General features: G+C 35.9%; 1 protein-coding gene across 2 annotated transcripts in view; it reads left to right on the top strand.

The window, feature by feature from the left end:
* LOC141401632 (uncharacterized) overlaps positions 1-25,229 on the top strand; it is a 283,351-nt gene that overhangs the window by 57,098 nt on the left and 201,024 nt on the right. The window contains exon 2 of one of the 2 annotated variants that reach the window (XM_073981963.1): positions 11,334-11,365. The exons of the other annotated variant lie outside the window; for it this stretch is intronic. The gene's annotated coding sequence lies outside the window, so the exon portion shown is untranslated. The remainder of the gene's footprint in view (positions 1-11,333; positions 11,366-25,229) is intronic. 2 annotated transcript variants of the gene reach the window in all.

Here is a 25,229-nt window from a genome sequence, read left to right as displayed (position 1 = left end):
TCTTCTATGAGAAAACTTCATGGCTTTCCATGATAAGACCGTATGTTCTTCTATGCGAACACTTTATGGTCTTCTATGAGAATATCTTATGGTCTTCTAAAATCAAACCTTATGATCCTCTATGAGAAGAACTTATGGTCGTCTATTAGGAGACCATATGATCTTCTGTGAGAAGACCTTATTTTTTTCTATGAGAAAAAGTTACATATTTCAATGAGACGACCTTGTGGTCTTATATATGAAGTCCTTATGCTCTATGATGGGGAGACTTTATGGTATTTTATATGAAGGCCTTAGGGTCTCCTATGAGACGACTTTAAAGTGTTCTGTAATAAGAAGTTGTGGTGTTCTATGAGAAGACCTTGTGATCTTACAAGAGAAGGCCTTATGCTTTATGCTTTTGTCTTGGAGGGGACAAGTCTCCCTTCGTCCCATCTTAGATGTTCGTGGGAAATATTTTTGTTTATTATCTTAAAACTTACTACAACAACATCCATTCCATAGAGAGTGAGGTAAAATTGCTCACAAAATATTCATTTTCAATTTTCCCATGACCTATCAAAACATTATTATTTGTTGTATTTATTAGCATCAACTTGAGTTTACATTTTTTGCAATTCAGTGTATACATACTTGTATGCTATTGTATTGCTTCTCAAAACAAAATATTTACAATACCTCGAACGATACATTCATGTAAAAAATTAATGCAATAAAAACAACAATAACAACCACAAAATACCACAAATTGAAAAAAAAACATTTCAATGTGTATTGACGTGTGGTACGAAGGTCTGGCAAAACAATAAAAAATCAATGGAAGATTGAAAAAATTGGCGCACTTTTTTTTTTGTAAAATATCGCAATTAATTACAGATTTGCTTGGATATTTGACCTTGAGCTGAATTTGCTGAAAACAACGAAAAACTCAACCCTTTACATAGCTACTCGCAAAATATTTGAAGCACACGAGGCTAATCATTTTGTAATGACAGAGTTTTTCATGTGACACTACGATGACCTTGGAACAATATTTTGAACTTTTATGGCAATGAAACCTTCTTCTTCGGAAATCTACAAAAACTACAAACTACTCCACCCACTACAAATCAAAAATGACTATAATTTACAATCTCCGCCTCCTCCTCCTCCACAAATATATCTCTTTACACCAATAATGATGGTAGGTAGGTTAACAGCAGCTAATTAATGTCTGCAAATGAGATTCAAAAAAACGCTAGACAGACATCTAAGCTGACATTCATCATAATTGGCCTGCTTTTGATAATTAGGAGGGTATATACCGTATTTGAAATATGATTTTGCCAGACAATGACACAGACAAAGAAGATTTGTGAGATTTATTTACAAACAAAAAAAACTATTTTTCTCCCGAAAAATAAATAAATTTTCATAAAATCAAAGCATACACAAAACGCGATTCAACACGCAATGGGGGAGTACTTTTCCATGGAATGAATGACATACATACATTTCAAACAATCCGCATTCATAAGGTTCTGGAACATAAACAATTTCATAGGTTTTTAAAACAGATGAATTTTTATTTTATTTATTTGTTATGAAGAATCTGTTTTTCCCATCAGATTAACTATTAGGAATCGAGACATAAAAAAGAGTTCAAGGTAAGCGTACTTAAGCACAGTGGGAGACTTGATAAAAACGAGAAGGGAATATTTGGCACCATATTTCTTCTTGAAATGCAAAAATTTCCACCAAATTGTTGGCCTAGGGGATAAAATATACCAAGTAGCGGTCTTGACCGGCTTTAACAAAACAGTGCCCAGAATTTATCTTGTTCCCTCTTTCATCTCAAGTGGTCACTGACTTTCCCGTGATGTTACCTGGGGAGCTGCCTTTAGTCATTAAAGGCAGTGAACTAAGACTTGTCGCGCGTAACCCAACCCAAATAAAGCCACATAATATGAAAAAAAAACAAACCCCTCTAAACATTTTAAGGACCTTTATTTATGAATCGACACTAGAAATGTTCGGTTCAGTTTGCGGACTGGCGGATGTACATGGAAAGTACAAAGCTGATATTAGCGCCTACAATTTCATGGGGCAGATCGGTACAGATCGCAAACTATTACGCACTGTATTATGACTGCCATGAAACGAAACAGGATTTATGGTGAATCGAAGTCTAAAAACCTGGTCGGCAGATTCACATCCGTATAAAAGCAAAGTTCTTTAACGTAAGTCTCATCAGCACCCATGCCCTGATCGAAGTGAAAGATGAAGAGAACAAGGTCAAAACATTAAGATTATTCTAGGAGATTTTAAGGCTAAAATTGGGAGGGAAAATATTGGGACGATAAGTTCAGAGTTCATTGCGTAACATTTCACAACGGAATTAGGCTGATCTATTTTGCAGCGGTAAAATTAGAACTAAGCAGCACCAGTAGTGCGATTCTCCATTTTTTTGAGCACTCTTGCTATCGGTAGAACTTTACGTCTACTTTTTCTTGGTCGCTTACTTACAGGAAAATATCGTTAACTACCCAAATTGTAAGCATTTTAATTTTATACTGACGTAATTCAAAAATAAGTTACAGAATCGCACAACAGGTTCCAACAACTCGACATACACAAGGCCACGTGGATGTCCCCAGATGGGAAAACCAGAAATCAGATCTATCATCACAACATGATCGGAAGACACTTTTCCAGTGTGTTAGATGTCCGATCGGAAGAAGAAGTGGGCAGAGAAGCGTATTTTCAGAAGACGGAAGAAAGAGCAAGAAAATATGAGCATTAGGGCTACCAAAAACCCTTTATATTGTTGAGCATACGATAATTTTACGTCAGTGTAAAACGCCAAGCTGAAGGGTATGGTGCTGACACATTCTCCCGCAAGAATGGGATACCCCAGAACCAATCCCAAAACGACGGCATTAAGTGTTAACGATGTAGTCAAAGGGAGGCCAAAGAAGCAATTAATGGGCTGAAGAACAATAAGGTAGCAGGAGCTGATGGGCTCCTTGCAGAACTGTCCAGGATAGATATGGATAATTGATTGGCAACATTTGGCGGTAGGTAGTGCATACCCAACGATTGAAACCTCAGTTTGCTAGGTCAAGCGTCCAAGAAAGGAAAGTATAACTGATATGAGATCCGCACTTAAAATAGGAGAGAACCTCTCAGAGACATTCAATATCAAACAAGGTTACAAACTATCGTGTGACCTATTTAACACATTGGTAATATATATAAAAGCAAGTAATATAGTATCAGTCGGCTTTGCCTACAGATATATACCATCAGCCTGTATGTAGTGAAACTTGGGGACAGATCCCCAAAAATTCTGTATGTAGGGGGCTTTCAGAATTTGGTTGTCCTTGACGGCAAATAAAAAGTATATGGATTAAAGCTCAAAAGTGTTTGCGGAGGAGGTACCTGAACAAATATACCATGTTAGAAGTGGATCTTATTTGGGAATCTTTCCTTGCGATAGATATCGCAAGCACCAGTAATTTCAGTTGGTCACCGCATAAATTAGAGCTTTTGGGTTATTATATCATGAAGCATGGACTAACCCACGACAAACATATTACTGTTAACAGTACCACCTGTAGTAACATTGCTAAAAATTGCCAAAGAATCCACGAAGAGATCTTAAACTGCACTTAAGCAAAAATATTATGAGGCAGGTACATTAAGGAGTGGACCCATATGGCCTTTGAACTGAAACTAAATTTGGAAAAATTAGTACGAGATCCAAGTTTGGACCAAATCGGTTGCTCCGTTTTAGAGAGATCGCGTGTATAATTTAATCGAAAAATGCTTTAACTTTTTGGGAGAGGTGTCACAAGGAGTGTACCGATAAGCACCATCTTCGCTGAAATATTACGCTATGCTAAGTCTGGACCAACGCAGTATATGTTTTAAAAATTGCCGTGTGCACCAACCGCTACACATAGTGACCGTAGGGGCTTTTTACAGCTTTCAGGCCTTAAACTGCATTTTTTCGAACTTTGGTGTGAGAAGTACCCGAAGTAGTGAACCAATATAGTTCATATTCCAACCTGATCGATGTATCGTAGAAATATTACAATGTGCAAAGTATGAACCGAATCTGTCACTGTTTTCGAAAGTTATCGTGCGCACCATTTTAGCTAAAAGTTGGAGGAAGTACCCATTTTAGCTAAAAGTGGAGGAAGTACCCGAAGTAGTGGACCTATATGGCCCATCTTCGAGCTTTAACTAAGTTTGAGCAAAATATTACAAAGACAAATCGCTTGATCTATTTGAGACTTATCGTGCGCACCAGCCTGATAGCCAGACAGACAGACGGACATTGCAAAATCGACTACAAATTTGTCAAACATATTACGTTCAAACATATTTGGAATCAAAAACCATTATTTTGATGAGGCACATTTTTTGTCGTATAAAAGTGTAGCCTAAAGGCTGAGATATAACAAGCAAAAAATCGTTAAGTTAAGAAGCAACTTCCAATCGCTGTCTCAATTACGACGGTAACAATTTTTTCAGTGGCAAGTCCATACTTCTTGGGAAAACAGCCCGAAAGTTGTAAAAAAAAAACCCTATGGCACCATATGTAGTAGCTGGAGAGCATAATAACTCTTGAACTGATAAAACGATTTGGTCCAAAATTTGGCCTTCGTCATATTTTGTCCAAACTTAGTTTAACTTCTAAAATGTCCAGATCGGTCCTCTCCTTAGGATACTTCCCCCACAAAAGTTCAACATTTGTGTCTAAGTGCAGTTTGGAAATTTATACCTATGATGTTCTATGTGGTCCTGTTTACAGCCATATGTTTTCCGTGGACTAGTCCATGCTTCCTGGCATACTGGTCCAATAGGTGTACGAAAATCCACTGAAATGAATAGTGGGCGCGATATCTATAGAAAAGATATGACTCTCAAAATAAGATCCACTTTCGTAATGCACTATGTCGGTCCATTCCCTCCTCCGCAAAACTTTTGAACTTTAATCCTAATCCACATTTTTGTCGGCAAGTTCAAATTTCCGAAAAGTGACACAATATTCTGAAAAGACCCCAAATACATTCGATATGTCCGTAGATGAAAGTTCCAATTCACGATAACTATCGAACGGAAGAACCGATTCGGTTCAATTTTTGGCTTTCGTAATATTTTGCCCAAACTTAGTTTAAGTTCGAAGATGGGCTATATCGGTCCACTCCTTCCGGTACCTCCCCCACAAAAGTTCAAAAATGTTCAGAAAATTTGTTCATACGGTAACTCTTGAAGGGAGTGGCCGAATTGGTCGGTACTTTACACGTCCTAATATATCTACTAGATATAGATCAGGTTCAAATATGGACTATATTTGTCCACTCCATCCGGTATCTCCCACACAAAATTTCAGATAAGTTCACTTTAAGACCTGCTATCGAATCACTTTGATTTTTGTTGAAGCAACTTGCATTCGCTGCCTCAATTACGATGGTAAACGTTTTTTCAGGTTTAAGTCCATACTTCTTGAGCAAACATCCCGAAGGGTGTAAAAAGCCCCTATGGCACCATATGTAGTGGCTGAGATCCACTTTCATAATGGTCAATGTAGATCCATCGTTTTAGTATCTCCTCCGCAAAACTTTTGATCTCTAATCCTAATGAACATTTTTGTCGTTTCAAATTCCCAAAATTTTTAAAACCCCCTAAATACATACGTTTTTTGGGAAAAAATTGTTTCGATATATACAGGCTGAGGGTATATCTCTGTCGGCAAAGCCGACTGACACTTTTTTACTTGTTTTTCTTGTTAAAAAAAAAAAAAAATAAAAATTTAAAATTTTTTCAAATTGGCTTCCATGTCCTTTTTCAATATTTTAATGGAATAAACGTATTTTAGTATATCTTTTCTTTTTTTCATTTCATAATTTCATCCAAAAACTTTAGTTTTATGATTAATATGCAAAAGTTCATTCATCCGTGCTACAGGAAATCATTTTTGAGCAAAAATGCCGAAAGGCATAACCCTAATGTCCATTCATTATAGTCATAATGACAACAGATAATTCCTTCACCCCTCCTTAGCAGAAACATTTTGAAAAGTGAAACTTTCGGCAAACAAAACGACATTTTCTTTTTCCTGCAACTCTTCACTGAAATTGGCCCGATTACTTGTATGGTCACAGCCAAAAAAGGGAATATCTATGTATGTTTTTTATTGACAGACATTGTATTTTTATGGCATATCAATGCCGCCTCCACATGCATTACTTTTTTGGCTACAACCAAACAACTGCAGCATCATAAAAACTCGAATGCATGTATGGATGACAAAAATATGAAGAAAAAACTACACAAAGTTGAAAGAGTTGGCGTTGCTCCGAGAAGAAAGATGCAGTCAAACAAAAACTCTGTCAAGACCTTGAAAATATCTTATAATAAAAAAATGAAAAACCAAAGAAGAAGAAAACCACAAAATCTCCGAAAAAACAGTAACTGGCAATAGTCACAGTCACAGTAATGATGTTTGCTTGTCTTTTGTTGATGGTCTTGATAAGACGATGATGGGTTTTCCTGAAAATACCATGAAATCTCATTTTGGTGAAGATGCAATTTTTCTTATTTTAACATTCGATGGGGGTTTTTTGGCCAATTTTGCACATTTTAGTAAAGTAGTTGTAACTTTTGACATTTGATGGGAAATTGGTCAACCAACTTGGCTGAAATACTCATTGATATTCATAAAAGAGAACCTGATGATGATGTTGGTGGTGGTGGTAGTGTTGGTCTCTGACTTGTTTGATGACTATGACTAGGTTGATAAAACTAATGTGATTTGATACAACGCTACGTAAGTACATATGTTTATTAACTTGTTCAATTTTTTGTTTATTTGCAAAAAAAAAGTTTGTCAGCAAATGTTCTTTGATTTGGGTCATGGCCTACTAAATAATGACTTGATAATGTTAAATGACATTGAAAAAAGAAAATTTATAATAGTGCATTTATTATGAGAAGATTTTGAATTTACTTACAGTTTGTCAAGTAATTGTTTTCGAACCAAGAAAACTAAAATGTTTCGTTATTAATTTATGAAAAATGACTGATAATTGGGATAAAAATGTCGGGTTTTTTTGCAAAAACAGTTGGTGGACTTATTAAAGACAAGATAGGATGTATAAATACAAAATTGACCCACGTAGTCCAACAAAAAATAGCGAAAACCCATAACTACATATAATTTAAGCTGTCAAATAAATGTTTTCGAAATTTAATGGAGGTTCCAAAATAACCCATATTTTTGGTAAATTCTTGAAAAGTATGACATTTTATGAAGGTTATTCTTAAAAAGGGTTTACTACTAACAAGTATCAACAATATTAGGCGTAGAATATCCCTACTAGGAGGGTTACCATATGGACCAAGCGAGTACCAGGTCATATTACATGTAAACAGGGTCCTATAGGTCTTAAACCGGAAATATCTGAAAACTAAGACGTTTTATGCGTTTTTTAGTTCACGAGGATGGACTGCCATCAAATACAATAAGTATCACTTACAGTATAATTAGATCAGAAGCGTTGCCAGATCGACTAAAAAGGTACCAGGTTATATAAACAGTGAACAAGGCCACCTGGGCCCCGAAACTGGGCACTGAAGTTTGTTTTTTTAATTAAAATTTATTAAGAGATAATGGCATTTCAATAAACAATCGGAAATATCGCAGTAGGAGACCATTATTGCTTAGAAATGTGTGGGGTAAAGGTTTCGACAATTTTCAGAAATGCATACTTCGACCTATTGGACACATTTCGCGTACTCTGCAGTACTACTGTAGTAAATTTTTAAGTGGAAAATTATGTTGATGGGTAAATAATGCTTCAGTGTTAGCATGGAAGCAAAAAAACTTAGAGAATTCCTCTGAACTGGCTATAAACAGTTGAAATCGGAGGTCTATTAAAAATCAGCATACACTGACAATATCTTATATATGCATTTCTAAGCGATTTTTGTACTTTTATGTCGTAGTTTGGTTTATGTTGGAGAATTCCCTTATCCCTTAATTCAATTTGATTTAAATAAACAAATGTTAAGCCTTTGTTATGGATCCAGATGGCCTCGTCTACTGTTTATATAATCTGTCACCTTTTAGTAGATCTGGCAACCCCCTGATCTAATTGTTCGGTAGGTAATATTTATTGTTATTGATGGCAGTCCATCCTGGTGAACTAAAAAAACTCATAAATAGCCTTAGTTTTCAGATATTCCCGTTAAAAGACCTATAGGACCCTGTTTACATGTAATATGACCTGGTACTCCCTTGGTCCGCATGGTATTCCTCCTAGTAGGGATATTCTATGCCTAATATTGTTGATACTTGTTAGCAGTTAACCCTTTTTAGGAATAACATTCATAAAATTTCATTATTTTCAAGAATTTACTAAAAATATGGGTTATTTAGGAACCTCCATTAAATTTTGAAAACATTTATTTGACAGCTTGAATTATATGTAGTTATGGGTTTTCGTTATTTTTTGTTTGACTACGTGGGTCAATTTTTTGTTTATACATCCTATCTTGTCTTTAATAAGTCTACCAACTATTTTTTGCAAAAAACCCGACATTTTTATCCCAATTATCAGTCATTTTTCATAAATTAATACCGAAAAATTTTAGTTTTCTTGGTTCGAAAACAATTACTTGACAAACTGTATGTACTTTTTATACCTTCCACCATATGGAGGGTACCGAGACCCTATTAAGTACATATACACTCAACCAAAAAAGTCTACATACACCCTATAAATCTCGAGTTTTAAGGGTAAGAAGCATTTTTATGAAAATCCAGGTACATAGGTATATTTCATATCCCTAATAAACAATATTACACACAACAAAAATATATTCCATAATACGAATAACGGTAAATTCTATAAACATTAAAAAATTAATAGGGAAAAAGTGTACATACACCCAATGAAATATTAAGATTACCGTAAAATTTATGGAATAAGCAATACAAATTTTACATTTTATTGCTTTATAGAATGTCTCTGGTTGTCTATGATATATTTTAGACGAAATAGGAACATATTTGTGCTTTAATTGACGATATTTAAGGTCAGACTTCGCGTATAGCTCGGTAAGGCGGACCCTTGCAGATTTCTTTGAGTTTTTCAGTCTGGTAGTTTATGAAACCCAGGAAATACAGTGGGACTAACTACTTTGAGATCCTAGAGCGCTTTGAAGTTGTTCTTATGGATAATATATGCTCCTGAGCTTCGCTAAATATGCGAATTCCTGAGTTTTTTTATAAATTTTATAGTTTTCACAGCATTCCAAGGGTCAAATTACAAGCAAGAACCTTGGAATTACCTTATAATACATTTTTGGACCTTAATTCAATCAGAAATGTGCGACATTATTATACAAATCCGCTCCTAAAGTTTCCAAAGTATCAAAATAAAAGCACCACCAAAGAATGCATGTTATTTGTATGAAATTTACACTGTTAACTAGTATGCTCTCGTATTATGATCGTTAGGGTCACGTGAAGCGCTATAAATGTCGGATACTTTTACATTGCTGATTCAAAGGATGCCCAAGGATTGTACCAGACCTTATTACAAGGTAATTCGAAGGCTTCTGCATGTAATTTGCCCCTTGGAATGTTGTGATAACTATTAAATTTATGAGAAAACTCAGGAATTCGTATATTTAGCGAAGCTCAGGAGCATATATTATCCACAAGAAAAACTTCATAGCGCTCTTGGATCACAAAATTTTTAGTCCCACTGTATTTTCTGGGGTTTCATAAACTACCAGACTGAAAAACTCAAAGAAATCTGCAAGGGTCCGCCTTACCGAGCTATACGCGAAGTCTGACCTTAAATATCGTCAATTAAAGCACAAATATGTTCCTATTTCGTCTAAAATATATCATAGACAACCAGAGACATTCGATAAAGCAATAAAATGTAAAATTTGTATTGCTTATTCCATAAATTTTACGGTAATCTTAAAATTTATTGGGTGTATGTACACTTTTTCCCTATTATTTTTTTAATTTTTATAGAATTTACCGTTATTCGTATTATGGAATATATTTCTGTTATATGTAATACTGTTTATTAAGGATATGAGATAGTACTATGTACTTGGATTTTCATAAAAATGCTTCCTTACCCTTAAAACCCGAGATTTATAGGGTGTATGTAGACTTTTTTGGTTGACTGTATATATTATTGATCAGCATAAAATTTATGTCGATTTAACCATGCCCGTCTGTCTGTTGAAATCAAGATACAGCTCGCAATTTTAAATATAGAGAGTCAATATTAGGTACAGAAATGTTTATTACTTGCAGGATGGTTGGTATTGAAAATGGGATATATCGGCCCACGTTTTGATATATCCCCATAGAACAGTACCTCCCGATTTTCGGTATTTTTAAGGATTTAGCTTCATTATCCTACCAAAATGGCTGAAATTTGCTACTTAGTCTTCTGTGGTACGTAGTCTTCTTCCCTCAGAGTTTTGTCGGTATCGGCGTGGATATAGCCCCCATAGAACGGTACCTCTCGATTTTCGGTATTTTGAAGGTTTCAGCTTCACTATCACACCTAAATGGCTGAAATTTGGTACTTAGTCTACGTTGGAGGTATAAAACTTTCCCCCATAATTTTGTCGGTATCGGTCCATGCCTTCATATAGCCCTCATAGAACGGTACCTCCTGATTTTCGGTATTTTGAACGTTGTGGCCTCAATATTCTACTGAAATGGCAGAAATTTGGTATTTAGACTTCGTTGGGGGTACTCAAACTTCCCCTTTAAATTTGTCGGTATAGGTCCACCCCTTCATATAACCCCCATTGAAAGGTATCTCCCGATTTTCCGTATTTTGAAGGTTGTGGCTTCAATATTCCACCAAAATGACTGATATTTGGTATTTAGTCTTCCAGAAGAGTATTATCCACGTCTTCCTATATCCCAATAGAAGCGTACTTCTTGATTTTCGGTATTTTTAAAGTTTTAGCCACATTCCCTTACCGAAATATAGGAAATTTGGTATTTAGTATTCTTTGAGTCTAAAAAGTTTCCTTCAGAAATTTGTCGGTATAGATCGACGTTTTGAAATAGCCCCCATAGAACGGTGCCTCACATTGTTTTACCGAAATTGCCTAAATTTAGTATTAAGTCTTCTTCATATAAGAATAGAAACTAATTATTCCATTTTACTTCAATACAACTTGTGGTGGAGGGTATAACAAGTTCGGCCCGGCCGAACTTAACGCCGTTCTTCTTGTTTATGTTTTCATTGTTGTAAAAATGATTTTAATTTAATTTATATTTTTCTTTTTTACAGGTAAATAAAGAAATGTCATTGTTGGCATAAAGGTGAGAGTATTTTAGAAAAACTCCTCTATCTAAAAAGCTACTTTGCTACAAACCTGACAGAACCAAAAGAATCAAACTTAAAAAACCAAACAACATTTTGGAAGGCGTATGAGCCGAATAATTCATTACAAAGTAATGTATACAAGATAACTTTTCCATTACAAGTAGGTTGAAAAATAATAGTTAATTTCTTAAAAAAATGATAAAGAAACCTACTCATTATTTTATTTATTACTAAATAATGACTAACGAAGATATTGTATCCAACTACAAAACCAAGAGTTATATGTTTAACGCACACAATTTTTTGTTACAAAAATACGAACACAGTCAGAATCGCTTGTAACGTCGGTCAAGGGACCGAGCAAAATCGGACGCTATAAGCGATAGTCGTTATAAACGAAATATATAAAAGAGGTGAAATTATATTATGTATAGTTAATTTTTAATTTTTTGGGTGCAATGGTATACACACCCGCCTTGCACACATAGGGTCATGGGTTCGATTCCCCGACCAGGCAACATCCAAGCACTTTTCAACGGTGGCAAAATACCCCTCAGTAATGTTGGCGACATTTCTTGAGTATTTCAGCCATATAAAACTTCTCTACAAATGTGGTGTCTTAGACACGCCGTTCGGACTCGGCGATAAACTGTAGGTCCCATATCACTGAGCTAATATGAATCGGGGTGCACTCATTGATATGAGAGAAGTCTCCCTTGTCCTTTTTGGGATGTTTGTGGAACAATTATAATTATTATAGTTAATTTTTGGGTATATACGTTGTTTTATTAAGTAAATATAAAATTCAATTCAAATGTCTTATGGATATGGTTCTATATAAAATGGTCTGTTTTTTAGTTTGGGCTTTTGAATTTCAACATAAGTTTAAAATTTAACACAGATCTGAGTTTTGAAAGGGTTTGCAAAACAAATTCTTTGCTTGTAACATCTTCTGAGTAAATACACGCCTCTGGCACTAACGGTTTCCGACAATGCGATTTAATGATTTTATTACACCTTGGTCCATTGGTTGTAAAACATATGTGTCATTGTGTGGCAAAAATTCAAGCTTAATTGACTTGAGACTGCCTACATGTGAGTCGTAATTCAGTTGTCCAAACCCACCTTCGAACATGTTGTGCATATGCTTAGTATTTTCTTGTTGTTTGAGTTTGAAAAAATAACACACATCAAAATATTTAAAGAAAATGTTTTTCTTTGTATAACAAAATTCAAACATTTCACAAAAAAAAAAGACTTTACAACCGATATGACTTTATAACCGATATTTATTTGTGTGGAATATAAAGGGCAGAAATTCGGGACTTTCGGATTTCGTCGCTATAAGCGATATGACGTTATAAACGACGACGTTGTAAGCGATTTCGACTGTACATACTTTATTGACAAATTTTAAAAAATTTAGAAAAAATAGTAATTTTTCGAATCCCATTACCAAATAGAAATTAACATTTTTGTAATCAATCGCAGTTTGATACAATCAAATTTTAAGAAAATCAATTTTCAAATTTCATCAAAATCAATCATTGATAAAAATTCATTTTAAATATTTTATCGCGAAAATTGCATCCAAGTCCAATGTGCACAATTTGTTTCTATTTTTTATTAGAAAGCTGATAACACAAGTAAAAAAGTATTAGTCGGATTGCCGACAGATGTATACCCTCAGCCTATGTCTATTGAAACACATTTTTCCCAAAAAACGTATGTATTTTTGGGGGGTCCTGAGAGTTTTGGGGGTATGAACCTGCCGACAAAGATATGGACTGACATAGTCCATAGTCTTATTTTGGGAGTCATTCCTCTCGATAGGACCATTATATCAGGAAGCATGGACTTGCCCACGAAAAACATTATATCGCTGTAAACAAGGATCGCACAGACCCCTAAACTAACTTAAAAAATGTTGATCATTTTTGGGGATGCACAAAATATTTTGAGATCCAAAGTTTAGCCCAAATCGGTTGCTCCGTTTATGAGGTATTGCGCTTACCAGTTTAGCGAATATTTTAGAACTTTTGTGGGGAATGTACCAGAAGGAGTGACCTATAAGCATCATCTACGAACTTCATCTAATATTGAAAGAAATATTACGATATGCAAAGTGTGGACCAACGCAGTATTCGGTTCGGGAATTGTCGTGCGCACCAGCCACTACACTGTAAAATCCCCTACGGCCAGTTTTTACAGTTTTCGGGTCATTTTCTCAAGAACTATGGACTTCCCACTGAAAAAAACTTGTACCATAATAATAGGGGCCTTGAGTACAACCTGATCAAAGAAGAGATCCTAAACTGCAATTTTCCGAAATTTTGTGTGGGATGTACCCAAAGAAGTGGACCGATATAGTCCATATTCGAACTTTATCTATATCTGGTAGAAATATCGCGATGTGCAAAGTATGGTTAGGTTAGAGTTATCGTGTGCAATGTTTGTTGCGAAAAAATTTAAATTATTGTGGGGGAGGCATCCGTGAGAGTGGGCCGATATGGCCCATCTACGAACTTAAACTAAATTTGGACAAAATATTACGAAAGCCAAATTTTGCACCAAATCGGTTAATCTGTTGGAATGTTATCGTGCGCTCTAACCAGACAGACGGACAGACATGGCTAAATCGACTCCAAATTTTCTGAAACGGATTTCGTCCATCGATTATTTCGATAAGGCACATTTTGCCTGTATGCAAGTGTATATACCCTCGTTATCGTAAATGCTGAGGGTATAAAATTCAAAAAAATATTTTTTATACCCTCAGCATTTATGCTAAAGAGGGCAAAATGTTCCTCGTCGAAATAAGGGTTTTAGACCCCAAGTATGTTAGGACGAAATTAGTTTCAGACAATTTAGAATTGATTTAGCCATGTCCATCCGTCTGTCTGTCTGGCTGGAACACACGACGACTCTCGAACGGATCAACCGATTCTGTCCAAATTGGGGTTTCGTAATATTATGTCCAAACGCAGTTCGAAGATGGGTTATATCGGTCAACTCCTTTCGGTACCTCCCCCACAAAAAATCGAAAAGTTTGGACACACGATAACTTTTAAAGGAATTAACCGATTTAGACCATACTTTGCACATCGTGAAATTTCAACTAGACTTACATGAGGCTCCAATATAGACTCATACGGTCCACTCCTTCGGGTACATCCCACACACAATTTCGGATAAGTTCAGATTAGGACCTGCTCTCGAATCGCTTTGATTTTTGTTGCAACAACTGGTATTCATTGCCCCCCATACGACGGTACATGGTTCATCAGGGGCAAGTCCATACTTTCTGAGAAAATAGCCTGAAAGATGCAAAATGCCCCTATGACACCGTGTGTAGTGGATGGAGTGCAAGATAACTCTCGAACGGATCTGCCGATTCGGTCCAAAATTTGGCCTTTGTAATATTTTGTCCAAGCATAGTTTAAATTCGAAGATAAGCCACAAAAGTTCAAAAATGTTCGGAAAAATTGTGCGCACGATAACTCTTGAAGGGAGTGACCGTTGTAATCCATACTTTGCACATCCTAATATATCTGCCAGATATAGATCAGGTTCGAATATGGACAATATTTATCTACTCCTTCTGGTACCTCTCACACAAAATTTCGGATAAGTGCGCTTTAAGACCTGCTCTCGAATCACTTTGATTTTTGTTGAAGCGATTTGCATTCGTTACCTCCATTACGACGGTAAAAGTTTTTTCAGGGGCAAATTAATATTTCTTAAAAAAAAATTTTAACAAATCCCTATGTCACCATATGTGGCTGTCGGAGAGCACGATAACTCTCGAACTGTTCAACCGATTTGGTCCAACATTTGGTCTTCGTCATATTATATCCAAATTTAGTTTCATGGGGCAACACCGGTCCACAACTTCCGGTACTTCTCCCCAATATTTAAAAAATGTCACTAAAATGCTAGGACGATATCACTTGAATGGGGCAACTAATTTGGTCCAAACTTTGGATCTCTAAATATTTTGTCAAAATTTAGTCCAACTTCTAAAATGGCCCATATCGGTCCTCCCTAAGGGCACCTCCCCCACAAAGGTTTAACATTTGTGTCTTAGTGCAGTTAATTCCTAATCCACATTTTTGTCGGCAAGTTCAAGTGTCCAAAAAAGGCCACAAAATTCTGAAGAGACCTTAAATACATTCGATCTGTCTGTAGGTGAAAGTTTCACTTCACATTGGCTAAGGGTATATACTTTTTTACTTGTTTTGAAACAGCTTGCATTCGCTGCCTCAATTACGATGGTAAAAGTTTTTCCTGGCTGGAGAGCACGATAACTCTCAAAATTTGCCTTCATCATATTTTGTTACAACTTAGTTCAGTACGAAGATGAGCAATACCAGCCCAAAACATCCGGTACTTCCCCCAATATTTAAAAAATTTCACTAAAATGGTATGCACGGTATCTCTTGAACGGGGCAACCAATTGGATCTCCTAATATTTTGTCTAAACATAGTTTATCTCGGCCCGTACCGGTCCTCTCCTTGGGGTACCTCCCCCACAAAAGTTCAACATTTGTGTCTAAGTGCAGTTTAGGGTCTGTTCGAATATCCTCTGGAAATTTATACCGGTGCTGTTCGTTGTGGTTCTGGTCCAAAAATTATACAATGACCTACTGAAATGACTAGTAGTCCACCTCCAAAATAGACAAAATTCAGAAAAGACTATAAACACATTCGATCTGTCCGTAAATGAAAGTTTCAATTCACATAGGATGAGGGTATATATATCTCTGTCGGCAAAGCCGACTGATACATTTTTACTTGTTTCTATTTAAACCAACATAACAAAAGTTATGAGTTTTTCTTTGCATATAGCTTTTACAGAATTCGACTTTTTTCAAAGCGCAAATATCTCTGGGACGGTTAGTCAAACAAAAACAAAACAGAAAATATACTGAAATGTATTGCTGATAAGCAGCATCAACGTAGCAAAATATAACGGAAATCAAAAACCACTTTTAGAAAACGTGTCCGATTTCACTCAGAAATCCACATATGTATATTAAAAGCCTCTCAGATAATTATGAATCGATTTAGCCATGTCCGTCCCCCTTTTTGTCTGTCTAGAGCGCATGATAGGCAACTCGTCAAAGGTGCCAAATTATGTATATGCTAATATATCAATGGATACAATGAATTATGATGATTCATATGCATATCTTCTCTCATTCCTCATAAAGAAAGAAAAGCAAAAAATGATATACATTAACGAAATTAAAATTTTTAATAACCTTACTTAACACCCTAAACCAAAAACTCCATAATAAATTACAAGTTATATGAAATGATAGTAAAACAGCAACAACAAATCATAAACATAATCCGCCATTGGCCATATTTGCTAAAATATATCTTAAACAAAACAAAAACTGACAAATTAGCAAGCTTTTATTTAAGTCATTCCCAGTCAACTGGTTTCCATTTCACTTTTCCCAGTCACAAAGTCACATTTAAAGCACTTTCGGTTTCATTGATGGTATCTTAAAGCATAGCAAAATGGCTAAAGATGATCAAAATGAAAAAACGAAATGAAATGAAATGAAATAAGAAATAAAAACGCTTTAAAAAATGCGAATAATTTCCATGACAATCAAAATGTTCAAAAGCTGAATTGTATTCGTTTATGCTATGTGACTGTATGTGTGAGTGTGCATTTCTTTTGTATTAATTCTAAGGCGATAGAAATGAACATTGGAAATTAAGTGAAAAAAGTAACAAAGATGCTCACAGTTACTGAATCATATTTGGATGGTCCAGCAAGAAATGAAAAGATATTTGTTCAGAAATGTTTACTTCTCTTCTTCTTTTTCTACAGACCATGTTTACTATGATTACATAACACATTTTGTGTACACCCTACAAAATAACGTAATGAGAAACATAGTATTTGTTTATGTTTAAAAAATAAGTTCTCAAAAGCTATAAGACACTACTTGATTAGGCATTTATAAAAACTACATATCTATTATAAAATAATGTAAACAAGCAAAAGATGAGTTACTTCTTTAAAATGTTACTTACTTCCTTACTTAGCTGGCCATTACAGAATATGTGTTCCATAGGCCGAACTAAGAAAAAAACTCCATTTCTCTCTATTTGTTGCCTCTCACTCTGGAATACCGCGCCTATTCATCTCTTTATCCACTTGTTTGCGCCATCTATTCCTTGGCCTGCCAATTCTGCGTGCACCGCCAAGCGGTCCGTATTTATACGCCTTTCAAGCAGGTTCATCATCGCTCATTCTTATGGTATGGCCTAGCCAACGCAATCGCTGCATCTCGATACGTTTAACAATTTTGATTTCGTTGTATAGCAGATACAGCTCGTGGTTCATGCGACGTCGATATTCACCGTCAACGCAGATTGGTCCGTAGATCAGGCATGACCAAAAAGAGAACGGAGAAAATGTGAATGTATTCAAAATTTTGGCAACTTATAACAGTGTGTTAGTAAGTTTGTATTCACGAAAGCTATAAAACAATAACAAATCAAAACATTTGTATTCTTTTGTACGCTCTTTCTGTGCATTCGGGTCGTGTGCGTGTAAATTGGCGAAAATCATCGGCACCGCCGTGCCAAATGTGACCATGCTTGCCGTAGATCTTTCGAAGAATTATTCTCTCAAACACACTGCCATGTCTGCTTGCGCAAGTACCCATACTTCGGAGCCATACATCAGCACTGGTATTATCAGTGTTTTGTAGAGCGTTATTTTTGTTTGACGAGATGTGGCTTTGTTTTTAAATTGCTTACTTTCACAACTGATGTCGTGTTTACGGAGGTGCCGAGGTAGACAAAGTTTTTACTACCTCAAAATTATAGGAACCAACTTCCAGAGTTGGTCTGAGCTCAATGGATGCATTGCGCGTCGACACCATCAACTTGGTCTTCACACCGTTTACCGCCAGACCTACTTTAGCAGATTCTCCTTCGACCTTCATAAACATATCAGTTACATCTTTTACTGATAGTCCCATGATGTATATATCATCAGCATAAACAAGTAACATGTGGCTATTGGTGTAGATTGTGCCACTTCTATTGACGGTTATACGAGAGACATAACCTTTTCCAGAAGGATGTTGAAGAGATCACAAGAAAGGGTGTCTCCTTGACTGAAACCTCTTTTGTCACAAAACTCTTCGGAGAGTTTTTTCCTATTTTAACTGAGGATTTCGTGTCAGTTAAAGTTATTTTACAAAGCTTTGATGAGCTTTGCGGGTATACCAATTTCAGACATGGCTTGGAATACCTTTGAACGTAGCGGGCTGTCGAACACTGATTTATAATCGACAAAAAGGTGGTAGGTGTTGATCTGCATCTCTCGGGTATTCTCCAGGATTTGACGCAGGGTAAGTATTTGGTCAATGGTGGACTTGCCAGGTCTAAAGCCGCATGGGTATGGTCCACTTATCTCCAATTATCCAATTATCTGACTATAGACTTTAGTCGTTAGCACAATATCCCTGACACGATCTTGTAGGCAATAAGGAGTAGACTTATGCCCTTATAGATAGAACTTACAGTCTTATCTCCTTTCTTGTGGACGGGACACAGGATACTCAGGTTCCAATCGTCGGGTACTCGTTCTTCCTGCCAGATGGTGCTAACTAGCTGATGAATACACCTTATCAGCGTGTCGCCTCAGGTTTTGAACAGCTCGGCTGTTAAGCCATCGGCTCCTGCTGCCTTATTATTCTTCAGCCGATTTATTGCTGTCTATACCTACGGTGACCAATATCGTTCGGTGAAAATAGAGTACATATGGGGATTTCTGAGTGAAATCGAACACTTTTTCAAAAAGACGTTTTTTATTTTTTGCTGTGTTGATGTGTCCTTCAGCAATATATTTCAGGATATTTTCAGTTTTTTTTTTTTTTTAAATTGTTGACAAATTAAAAAAAAAATTAGAATAAATAGTAATATTTTGAGTCCCACTACCAAATAGGACTTAACATTTTTTTTTTAATTAAATCGCGAAAATTGCATCCAAGCCCACTGTGCATTTTTTTCTATTTTTATTAGACATCTGGAACCTTGAGTCAAAAAATCTGAAAGCTAAAATATTTTGCTGATGAGCAACATCAGCACAGCAAAAAATAAGGAAAATAACAAAACTATTTTTCTTTAGGTAGTGCCGAATTCTCGATCAGAGTGTTTCTTTAGACACTTATCTATTTGAGCGAGTAATTGATAGTTGGGTATAAAAAGTTTCTTTTTGAAAAACAAGGAAACTGATGATCTGTGGCGAGATCTGAAACTAAAGTCTTCCCTTCCTTACCCTTTGGTAAACATCGTCAATTTTTCCCACTAATAAATTAATTAATTACACTGTGCTACAGTGGAAATTTGCAGGGGTTCTAATGCATAAATTCGGTTTTGTGGGAGTCCACAGAAGACGAAAATAACTTTGGTTTCTTTGGGCCACTTCGGTTTTTCATTTTATAACGGTAAATGTAGTGAAAAATGGGCTTTCTTCGATTTTCAACTTTAAACGGACATTACTTCTTTTTTCCACAACCGATTTGCACACACTGTTTTTCATTATAAAGGGGAGAGTAATGCCTTTCGAACAATTCATAGATTTTTAAAATTGGTTAACAAATGGCTAATTAATAGTGGTTTAAGTGTGACAAAAACGCATTAAAAAACAGTAAAATGTTTTTCCTTATGCTCTAGGCTGCGTAAACGACACCTAACAGTACAATTATTTACTGCTAGCAAGTAGGAAATTTAGTTGGCTTTCCAAAATGGGAAAAACCAACGAAATCGGTTGAAAAATGAATGCGTTATGGCATTTTTGTGTCTCAAATTTTTGGTTTTTTTCATATTACGTATGTATGTATGTACATACATATGTATTCACATATATTCGTAAAACAATTCAAATATAGAGGACATAGAGTACGGCCACTGAAAATAGAGGACAAATAAACTACGTTAAAAAATAGAGTACGGACGCCTAAAATAGAGTACTGTACTCTATAATAGAGTACGGTTGGTCACCGTATCTATACCTCATCTTGGCTGGGCGGTATACATTCAATACCATCTTCTGGGATTGGGTATGTGGTATCTTAGTCGCCTTCGCTGCTATTGAATACCAACAGTTTTGAAAAATTTTCTTTCCATATTCTGAGCACATTATCTGTAGCAGTTACCAAATTACCTTGCTGGTCTCTACAGGAGGATGTGCCTGTACCAAAGCCACCAGTTTGATGCTTGACTCTTTGGTAGAATTTTCGGATTTCATTCTGGTTCCTGTACATCTCGATTTTTTCACACTCCCGCTTTTCCATGTCGCTCTTTTTCCTGTGTTTCTCCTCTCTCCTTTTCTCTCAATATCTCTCTCGTGCGCCAAGCGTTGCTACGGATTGTAAAGTATTATATGCCGCATTTTTCTCTTCGGTAGCAGCACGACACTTCTGATCATACCATGGATTCCTTGGTGGAGGTCTCTGGTATCCAAGTATGGATTTTGCGGCTGTTTGCTTGGAGTGGGCAATACTTTGCCATTGCGTTGATATGTTATCGGGGTGAGGAGTGCTTTGATTAAGCAATTGGGCTAGTTGAGTGGAATATGCTATCTGTTGTGATTGCAGCTTACCGATGTCTAACTTTCGTGTTGTGTCTGTTCATACTTTGCTACGTTTATCCGGGTACGCACCCAACAAAGTAGTGGACCGAGTCTATATTTGCTCCTCGGGACAAACGCACATTCAACACGTTCTATGAATGTCTTCCATCTATCACAACGTTATCAATTTGATTTCTTGTTTTCTGATCTGGAGACAGCCAGGTGCCCTTATGGATGTCGAGATGTTGAAATCTGGTGCTGCTAACTACCATTTTTTTTTGCCGCTGCGAAGTCTATCAGCCTCATACCATTGTCAGACATTTAACTGTGGAGACTGAATTTTCCGACTGTTGGGCCAAAGATATTTTCCTTTCCAATTTTGGCTTTAAAAACGGCTAGAATAATTTTAATGTCATGGGCAGGACAGCGGTCATAAGTTTCTTCTAAGCGCTCATAAAATATATCTTTTGTCAGTTCGCCCTTGTCTTCAGTGGGAGCATGACCGCAAATAAAGCTAATGTTGAAGAATTTTGTTTTTATTCGAATTGTAGCAAGTCATTCATTCACTGGTGTGAAGCTTGGGTACACCCAAAGAAGTAAAAAAGTATCAGTCAGCTGTGCTAACGGAGATATATCCTCAGGCACTCACCAAAAAAAAAGTTCACAAGTTTTCCGAATATTTTTGAACTTTTGTGGGGGAGGTAACTGAAGAAGTCCACCGATATGGCTTATCTTCGAACCTAAACTAAGTTTGGACAAATATTACGAAGGCCAAATGTTGGACCGAATGGACAGTTCCGTTCGAGAGTTATCATACGCTCCAACCATTACACAGAATGTCAAAGGGATTTTTGCAACTTTCAGGCTATATTCTCAGGAAGTATGGACTTGCCCCTGATGAAAAATTTACCGTCGTAAGCGGGGTAGTGAATACAAGTTCTAACAACAAAAACCAAATCGATTCGACAGCAGGTCCAAAACTGAACTATTCCGAAATTTTGAGTGGAGGTACCCGAAGAAGTAGACCGATTGACCATATTGGAACCTCATCTAAGTCTGTTAGAAATTTTACGATGTGCAACGTATGGATCAAATCGGTTACCGCCTTCGAGAGTTATCGTGTGCACCATTTTAGTAAAAAGTTTCGAACTTTTGTTGGGGGAGTAGTGGACCGATATGGCTCATCTTCGAACATAAACTAAGTTTGGACAAAACATAACGAACGCCATATTTTGGACTACATCGGTTCATCCGTTCGAGAGTTATCGTACGCTCCAGCCAGACAGACGGACGGACATGGCTAAATCGACTCCAAATGGTCTGAAACGGTCCAAACTTACTTGGGGTCAAAAACCATTATTTCGAAGAGGCACATTTTGCCCGTATGGAAGGGTATATACTATATACCCTCGTTAGCATAAATGCTAAGGGTATAAAAAATAGTGGCCACGAAAATTAACAAAAGGAATGATTCCCAAAAGTAGATCCAGCTTCAGAATGGACTGTGTCGGTTCATTCCTTCAGGTAATTTCTCCGCAGAAGTTGAAACCCATTGCGCTTCAATCCAGTTTAAGGCCACTTTTCAGATCGTGTTGAATTGTTGGGTACTCGTTCTGATCCTGGCTACAATATTATATTTTTGCAAAGTCCCAATTTACATTAGGCGAGTTTACTTGCGGCAATTGTCAGTTTGATGGAGAGAGAGGTGAGGTATATGGTAACCCTTTACCTCTCAACACCCTCTCTCACCCACAAACTGACAATTGCCGCAAGTAAACTCGCCTAATGTAAATTGGGACTTAGTAAAATCACTACACCCAGAAAAATATATGTTAGAAATATGTTTTGGATCCAAACATATATTTGTTTGGGACTGGTTGCAAACAAATATATGTTTGGATGCAAGTATAAATTGTTTGTGTCCAAACAAATATATGTTTGCAACATTTTGTAGCATACCTCAATTTTATGTGTTTGGCTACCAACATATTTTTTATGTTAAAACATATTTTTTATGGGTGAAGAGAGGATTTTTGTCAAAGAGAGTAACAACAGGGCTCTTGCGACTGCCGAATGCCGGTTTAATTTTCACAACTGATGAGAAGCATTCAACCATGTTTCTATATAATTTTTCTTTTTAAAAGTGTGACTTTTTATAAATTATTTCATTCAGTTTTTTTTATTAAAGTCTGTTATGTGTTTCTTTGGAATTTTTTATGTACCTATGTGGCTGTTGTTGCTTTTGTTTGGTATTTCTATGCCTTTCAATAAACCACCACCATTTATAAATGTGTGTATATGATAGAGATAACCAGTGAGCGCTTACTGAGAGCAAGTGAGCATACATTTGAATGTGTTTTACATTGAAATTTACGCTCCCTTGCTCTCAGTAAGCGCCCTCTGCACAGTGGTGACACTTACAAGGGAAAGTGTGACAAAAATATTTCTAAATACTATATCGAACTGAAATTGTTATCAATGGGTCATAGTGGCCTAAAAACATTCTAAGTAAAATATTGGGGTCCTATGTTCAAAATTGCGTGTGGTTGCCATCTAATGAATTATTCTGAATTCAAATATTTTACTGTTACCAACACATTTTTCAACCGAATTTGCTGTTATCCGGTACCAAGAGTTTTTAATGCATAGTAAACCTCCCTGCGAAAAATTGTCAGTATTGGTCCATTATTTGGTATACTCCCTATATGATTTTTATATCGATTTAGTTAAGGCAGATGTCAACCAAATATTCTAAGCTAATATGTTCTTATAATGAACTCAGCCTTCAGAACACCATCTTATAAAGAAAAGTCATATCGGACCACTTTTGACCACAGCTTCCATATAGGGTTACCATCCTTTTCTTGGTACTTTATAAGATTTAACCACATTTGTCTGCAGAATTACTTGTAATAATGTATTTTTTAGCGTGCTCCAAAATTAGGGTGTCACTAAAATAAAATAAGTTATTTGTTAAAGGGAATACCCCCAAATCTTTCTTCTTTCACGAGTTTTCATTACAACTCTAAGTTACCAATGTTATATTGAAACTAAATGTAAGAAAGTATGTATAATAAAATTACTTAAAAATATTTCAAAAAGTATAAATTCAGCAACTAAAAAAGGGAGTTAGACGTTTGGTCATAACTGCTAAAACCACAAATTTCCTCAAAAAGTCTATACAGTTTTGAAATCTACAGGCGCTAGGCTTCACTAGTGGCCATTCTTGCGAATTTTTGGAAAGTAACGAAAACTTTAAGGAAATCCATACATCTATATTAAATATTTTCATTTTGTCCAATATTATAACCAAAATATATGGCAACCATTGTAATTTAGAGGAATTTTCATAAATAGAAAAATGAAGCTAAGGAAATTTACTATATGATTAATCTTAAGTTAAGGCGTTAATAATAGTCCTTTGTTTTATGAATTCGCTTAGAAAATAACCATTTTTTCTCATTTTTAAATACATTTTTTTCTTCAAAATTAGTCATGTTTGTGAGGCCTTTTCTCCTTAAAAACAGCGAAGAATGGAAAAAATAAGTTGAGTTTCGAAAAATTTGGAATGATAAGAATCGATTTGCATTTTTAAAATTTTAAAACGATCTCATGCATTTTTTGAATTTTGCCGTTGGGCGCATCCACTGTGCATTGGTGCATGTGCTTGTTTTTTTTTTGTGGCTTTGAATTTGTACAAATATTTGTTTGCACCCAAAAATGTATTTGTTTGCAGGACCCAAAAATATGTTATGTTTGGGACTGATTGCAAACAAATATATGTTTGCTGCAAAATATGTTTGGGACATATGTTAGAGAGTCCTTTTTTTCCTCGGTGTAGCATTTGGGCCCCGAAATATTCCAAGATTTAGGCCCACTCCTTCATATACCTCTCGCAATAAATATTTAAGCGGTATGTGGTTATAATTTTTTTTAAACTATTTTTTTCGATAACATAAAGGAAAAAATTCTATCGTAGTAAAAAGTAGTAGATTCTTGCAGGTTCTGGAACTAGGTATAATTATATATGGTTCATAGGGAACTCGAAATGTTAAACTATAACTAATTGGGATAAAATATCATGACAAAAACATAAACATCGTGAGATGAGTGGACGTATGTATGTATATATGTGTATATTTTTGTTAATGAGACTCCTGGTTCATACTGAACCCAAAATGTCAACTTTCAGTTAGTTCGGATTATGAAGTGGTTAAAATCTTTAAAATACGTGATATCAACGGTGACAG

The sequence above is a fragment of the Musca autumnalis genome, unplaced genomic scaffold (assembly GCF_047663935.1).
Source record: "Musca autumnalis isolate F117 unplaced genomic scaffold, ASM4766393v1 scaffold_4, whole genome shotgun sequence".
NCBI classification, from domain to species: domain Eukaryota; kingdom Metazoa; phylum Arthropoda; class Insecta; order Diptera; family Muscidae; genus Musca; species Musca autumnalis.
The sequence above is the reverse complement of the archived record's forward strand: the minus strand, read 5'-3'. Positions and strand labels throughout refer to the sequence as shown.